We start from the raw sequence: 7,356 nt of genomic DNA, 5'->3' as shown, positions 1-7,356 counted from the left end.
ACATTATGCAACATGTTTTTAATGATTGTGAAAGCTGATGTGGAGGAGAATAAGTGGACAAAGTTTAAGAAATTTAAAAAATGGGTTTTTTTTTAATTGCCGTCAGAAGTTTTCATTGTTCGGTGTTTTCTTGAGTTTAGCCCGATCATATCTCTTTACTGAAAAGTTATATAAATTCAAGATTTGGCACTTTGGTAGATAAGCATGCGAAGAACGTAATGCGGAATTTTCGTAGCTCTGCTACAAGGCTTTTTTGAGATAAAGACCTTCAAAGTAAAGAAAATTTTGCCAATTGGGCCATTTTGAGGTTTTTTATAAAAACATCTACACTATACATAAAAACTAAAAATACCTGAGAAGAAGCAAAAACATGCATATTTAAGTAAATAAGTTTCAGCTACCTAACTTTAATATATTTGTGCAATTCATAACGAAAGTTGGCCAAAACAGCAGAGCGGATGAGCGCTCCACTCCACCTCTTCGTCATTATTGATTTCCTGTGGTTCGAAAAAATTTTTGGCGGCAAAACAAATTGCGGATCTTCTTTCCACTCATCAGGCAATAATATATAAATTTTGAAATAAATTTGAGAGGTCGACCAGCCATCGTTTGTTCGATCTTACGTGGAATCACCCTGCTCATTTCGAATTGGAATGGCCAGCAGCCCGACATGTGATAACTGTAGCTGCGCGGAGACAATCGCCCATTTTCTCTGTGAGTGTCCTCGCTTCAGTGCACAACGAGAAGAACTGTCGAAAGTGTTAAATAGACTCCGACAATCGTCCACTGTCGGAGGAAAAGATCTTAGGACACTGGCCGAAACCATCCTCGGCACAGAAAGCTTTGAAAGCGTTATTGCGCTTTTTGCGCAAAACTAGTCTCATTAGACAGACTTAGCGCAGTGTCGTTTATAGTACTATTGTTTTTTTTTCTTCTTTTTGTAACATCTCTTTTCTATCATCTTTCACTCCCCCTTCCCCTTTCCCCAGCACAGGGTAGGCAGCCGGTCTGAGAACGGGCTAACCTCCCTGTTTTTCCGTTTTCTTCTCCTCCTCCTCCTCCTTAAGAATCTTTAACGGCAAGATATGCGTGTCGATATAACTTTTAGGACTGAGGCAGTGTATTAGACATAATAGACGGGATAGGTGTCATCAGGGCTTGGAAAATATAGCTTGCAAAAGCTTTATGATACACATCTAAATATAACACTCTAATTATTTGATAGACACATACAAGACACTATATGAGTAATTGTATTCAATACGATAGCTGTCACTTCGACTCATTGGATACTTCGACCCATTGGAACGAAAGGAGGGCAATGGATCAAGGGCTCGTAGTCCTATGTTAGACACACCGTATTGAAAACAAGAGACGAATATGCCAAGGAAGGTATGGGCACGTTATTTGTAGTCTTTTCAACTGTAGTGGAGTAATTATGGTATAAATTTAAAGAAATTGATGCCAGTTGGCGAAAAGCCAGTGTTCCACACTCGCCGTCATGGTTTGATCGGCGCTGTATAACACACCCACGTTTACAAGTACAGAAACACATAATAAAGTGCTAAGAAGGACGACCGCTGCCGTAGCTCGATTGGTCGAGCATCGGAGGCGCTCTATGAAGGCTGTAGGTTTGCTCTCTAGGTCTCTAAAGCGGCAAATTGTCTTTTCGTCCACTTGAATTTCTTTACATTTGTATCGTAATTACTGTTGAAAAGACGACAAATAATGTCCCCTATACCTCCCTTGGCTTTATTGTCTGTGTGTGTGCGTTTTTCGTTTTTGTTACTCTTTTTTCCTTCCTTACCTTTCTATCCCCCCTTACCCCTTCCCCAGTGCAGGGTAGCAAACCGAAAAAATTCTGGTTAACCTCCCTGCCTTTCACTTAAACTTTATCTCCCTCTCTCTCTATTGTCTGTTGGTTTCATCGGAGACATTCTTTAATAGATCATTATAGCTCCACCCTATGGGCAGTGCAATTTTCCAGTCGTTTCCTTGCAAATTTCTCGCCCTGCCAGTAAGCTTCTTTCATTTGAACGTTGCTCCACTAACATGTTAGAACTTTGCTGTGGCCCTAAAAAAGCATATTCTTACTTTCAAACAGTCTACAGGGCATGTTACCCTTACATTAGATCAACGCTAGCACGCTGCGAAATCGGAAACCGTTTCATGCCGCGTTCACATCCGATACGACACAGTTTGACTAGGCTTCATTTAAAAAATACGTGCCATTAGTGCGAAGACTGAGGAAGCGGCGGAGCTGGTGGCCTTTCCCTCCTCTCTTCCCTCCTCCTCACCCTAACTTTCCTTTCCCGCTATATTATACTATACAAGGCGGCTCCACTAACGCGAAACCTGGGGAGGTGCGAAGCACCGGTCTTTCTCAGAGGGACACGCCATTATCAATGAGAGGACATCGTCCTCTCATTGCTAAAGCGAGCGTCGCAGAAGGCGTCCAGCGCCCATCGCAGGAACAGAGCTTTTCCTGAGCAACGCGCCGTCTTATTTGCCACTCGGAGAAGCGCACGTGGTGTTGTCTCTGGCGGGCGAGCACGCGTTCTCGCGAGCTTTCCTGAGCGCACGCGTCGTCTCATTTGACACTTGCTTTACCATGACGGGCTACGACGAGAAGGGGCGCCGACAGCCCGAGCGCATAAGGTGCTTCGCACCTAAAATTAGTTTTTCGGTATGTCGTGTTACATGTCGCGTGACAGGCATACTAAATAGGTTACAAGCGTTCTTTTGAAGACCAGAACGTTGATAAATTATTATTATATAGCTAACTCTTTACTTTTTGTTTCACGGCGTCCCTAAATGGTTATAATGTACCGCATGGGAAATAGACATGTATATAAATATACACACCAGGAAGTCTGTAAGATGTGCCACCAGTCATTATCTGAAGGGATATTCATCTCATCATAATCATTATTGGAGTGGTATAGAGCTTTTCTACCAACCGGTCGATATGCGCGTAACGCTATTCGTGGCTGGAGGGTCGACAAGACGGACATGTCGGCTAGTTGGTCGCGCATAAAAACCACAGCGCAGGGCAATTCAGAAAAGGAAAAAAAAAACACAAGAACTTCAGAGCACGCACAAACTGCGTTCTGTGTATTCTGTTGAGCTCTTTTAAAAAAGTGTGCTTTCCTTCACCTTTCTTGACGCGTTGCGTTCATCATACTCCTCCTTGTACGCCTTACACATTGAAACAGTCGATCGTGTAATATCCGATAACGTTCGATCTATCCATCTAGACTTTGATGTCACCCCTCTGATAAAAAAGAAGAAAAAAAGAAGAAAGAAAACATCCAGGATTGTGCTCGAATGTGAATTGATCTCGAAGGTATTCGATGTCAAATAATCTTACGAGTGAGCGCTTAAAAAAATAGGAAAACGCCATAAACGTTAGGTGTTTTTGACCAACATGTTGACAAACAGCACAGCGAATCAAAGTGGGGGGGGGGGATGTTGGATAGTCGAAACAATGATTAATGCCTGCGTCGTGTTGGCCGTTAATCCTCTATTCAAAACATTGTTTTATGATACTTTTACATGACGAGGCTTGACCAACTGTCCAAATTTGGTACGCTGTTTGGCTAAGAGCTGATGAATCGTGCAAGTGTACCACGAAGTTCATCAGTAAATATAACAGGTACTGACATGGCGCCGCGACAGAAGACTTAATAAGTGTTAAATACAAGTCCGAGTTGGACAAAGAGCAAGTCGTGTAGTTGCTAACAGGATGAAGAGAGCTATGAGACTACATGAAACACGAATACCTGAAATAAAACGCGAGAAGTTTTGTTCAGACTCAAAAACTGATCTGTACTGCTCGAACTCTTCCTATTTATTTATTTATTTATTTATTTATTATTATTTATTTATTTTGAATAATGCTGCACCTAGTAGAGAGCATAACAGGAGTGAAATGCAGAAAGCCAATACGAAAATATAAAAGAGCTGTAAAATAGGCAAGTTTTTAATTAACACATACCAGTGCAATGAATAGAGGGGAGGAGAAATTGAAATAAATATAAAAAAATGTTGCTACACATAATTTAGGCAGCCCATTTTCAAACGTTTGTGTACGAACGCTGCTATGCTTTTCAGGCATTCAATTGCGTTGAGACAATAAATATGGCGATTACACATTGTAATAAGTATTCTAAAAGGTAAGAAATGGAGGAAAGAATCTGTTTCCTTGGCTGCCGCCTCCGGATGACACCAACAATGATTCTACAGGACGTGGTGCCGTACAATTCAGTTGGAACAACTCTAGTCTTTAGTACCTCCTATTTTAGTGGTGAATCCAAAATATGATTCGGTATTTGTGATAGATGGGTGCAGATGCAGATTTCATTATGTTACAATAAGCGGAAAGAAAGACTATTTAAGAGTTCTGTTGTAGGAATATCCAGTTAGTTCACTTGTACCTTTTGGACGTGTAGATCCAGATCTGAGAAACGAGATTAATTTGACGCCACTGACGCCATATTCTTGGTGAAGGTTATGGACTAAAAATTTTAGGCGCGCTTCTTGCGCTCTATCTGGCAGTGTCTTTAGATTAGATAGAGCTTAATCAATAATGGGTGAGTCGGTGTGCCTGTGCTTTTAAGGCGAAAGCCTCAAGTGCCTCATCAAACGCTGCCTTGAAAAACGCGGGCTGCGGTGCAAAATTTCCGTGACGTCCCACAGAAATAAAAATTAAAAACATGGAAGGCATCTCCACGAACTCAATGATGACGAGTGGGCGAAGCTGGGTCCCAAGGTCCATAATCTCTACGTTGTACTCGCCGACTAGTATAAAGGGTTGTGCTTGTAGGAGTTTTATATTGTTCAGTCACAATTATGATTAATTAATGCACTGTCGAACCTTTTTTTTGTCTCACATATGTTACCTGTGCGTTGCCCCATACAATGTAAATTAAGTGACATAATTGCTTAGGTACAGAAGACTGAGGCGCGAAAACATTTCTTGAAAAAGGGAGAAGCAGAAGAGAAGACAGAGAAGCGCCAACTACCAACTGTTTAATGACAGACTACGAAAGGTACAGTAAAAAAGGAAACATTTCCGCGCATGCGTGAACAGGGGACATCAGACGTGCAGCGACATGGTCAAGCCAACATAGTATCTAGGAAGCGCATTTCTGTCGAATACAAAGTGACATAAAGTAACATAAAGAGTCGACGACAAAGTTCGGTCCTAAGGTCCATAATGTGTACGTTGAAGTCGCCGACATGTATAAACGGTTTGTGCTTGTAAGTGTTTTGTATTGTACGGTCACAATTATGATTGTTGTTCGTCTATTTCTGAACCTTTTTTTTATTCACATACACACATATGTTTCGACTATAGCAACGGTTTTCGAACCACCATGACAGCGGACAGCGAGCGTCGACGACAAAGCTAGGTCCTTAGGGCTATAATGTCTACGTTGAAATCGCCGACTAGTATAAAGAGTTTGTACTTCTAGGTGTTTATATTGTTCTGTTACAATTATGATTGACGTTAGTCTACTGTTAAAGCTTCTTTACGGGATTTTGCACAGTGCTGTGGCGTGAGCTCGGACAATACCACACACCGGACAAACCTAGACTCTAAGGTGCTTCGCCCCCAAAAAACAGGGTTCGAGCTGGAATGGAACCCAGAAACCTTGCGGGAGACTCGTCCATTCTACCACGGAGTGACGCCAGCGCTTGTAACGTCGTTGGAAAAAGACCCGATGCAGGCGACATGTCGGCCGAGGAGTCAAGTAAACAAATGTAATTTTGCGTGGCAGAAGCTAGAACCGCACCACGCGTCACACCACGTGAATTGCGTAACGAGTGGGTGATTTAAAGCTGGCCGCCCATTAAATAGCGTTCAGCCATAACGCATCATCATCATCTGATGCCCCAGCATCAACAGTACACAGCTACGTAAGAGCAAACATTGCGTTACAGACGGGTAGTTCGCACTTCGCTAAGTGATGACTTATGCCGTACGGGATGGCTTACACGTTCGGGACGTCTTCGGTGAATCCATGAGGTAGTGTGATGATTATTATTATATTATTATTTATTATTACTATTATTATTATTATGTATGGATATATATCCTTCCTTAGCTCTCCTGCCAGTTACCCTAAGATAGTCGTTGTACAAGGGAACCAAACCACATTTTCGTATTCCAGAATCCGTCTTATGAATGTCTTGTAGGCTAGCAACTTACTTGGAGTAGGAAATAGCTTTAGACATCCAGTACGGGAAAGTAATTGACGCAGTGCTGCTGCGGTAAGGTTGTCAATATTCAAGGTCATCAGTAAACGTAACAGCTAGATATTTGTGCTCATTTTTCTTTAGTTTTGGTAGTGCCGTTAAACGGGTAAGTTAACTGTGAAGTGTCTTATTTCTTAATCAGAATTATTGCGCCTCATTTTTCTACGTTAACTGACATCTTCCCCAGCTCGCGCGGTCCAGATATTGTTGGGATGCACTGAGAGGAAGACAGTCTGCGCGATTGTTAATTTCCTAATAAATAATGCAGTTATTGACAAAAAGCTTAGGATTAGTATCTATGTTGCTTGCAATATCATTAATAACGATTTTGAATACCAATGGTCGATGAATTGATTCTTATAGCACAGAATTTTTTTGAAGTGGCATGTTGCAAGAACACAAATAGGTTTCGATTTAATAAAATTTTTAATCGAACAGGTGATTGGTCCGTTACCTAAAATGCCTTCTAATTCGCAATTTATCTGTCATGGCAGGCACTATCAATTGTTTTCGAAAAATTTAGTACAACCACCTCTGTTTGGCTATGGTCACTCAGGCTAAGCGCAAGGTGATGTACTATTTCGGCGAATTGTGTAACATCTGGCAAGCTATTTGGGGATCCGTGCTCGTTGGAGAAATAAGTTCACTCCTTCAAAAAAAAGTTGTATGTGCTAAACAATAATTTGTTCAATTAGTTTGCACGATCCGCTCGTAAGAGAGATGGCTGTATAACTTGTTACCATGCCTTCATCTCCAGACCTATTTATCGGTATGACTTCAGCTCTTTTAAAGACGATAGTCTTTCTTGGGGAACTTAAACGCAGAAATTTTGGTCTGTCCTTCTGTCTGTCTTTCTGTCTGTCTTTCTGTTTGTCGGCACGTCCCCGATTCAGCCACTCGGCCAAAGTTGAACCACTTGCCCAAGGGCCAGCCGTCGTGAACGGCTCACTAGGTTCATACTTGTGTACATTGTTGATCAAAAAGCAAACATTACGCGTATCTGAGGCGCAACATCACTAGGTAAGTATTAGGTGGTGTGTCCTTTAATAGAAAATACATAGATACGTAATTCTAGAGACCCTAGTTTCTTAAGCT

This window comes from Rhipicephalus sanguineus, chromosome 1, assembly GCF_013339695.2.
Source record: "Rhipicephalus sanguineus isolate Rsan-2018 chromosome 1, BIME_Rsan_1.4, whole genome shotgun sequence".
NCBI lineage: Eukaryota > Metazoa > Arthropoda > Arachnida > Ixodida > Ixodidae > Rhipicephalus > Rhipicephalus sanguineus.
This window is presented reverse-complemented; position numbering follows the sequence as displayed.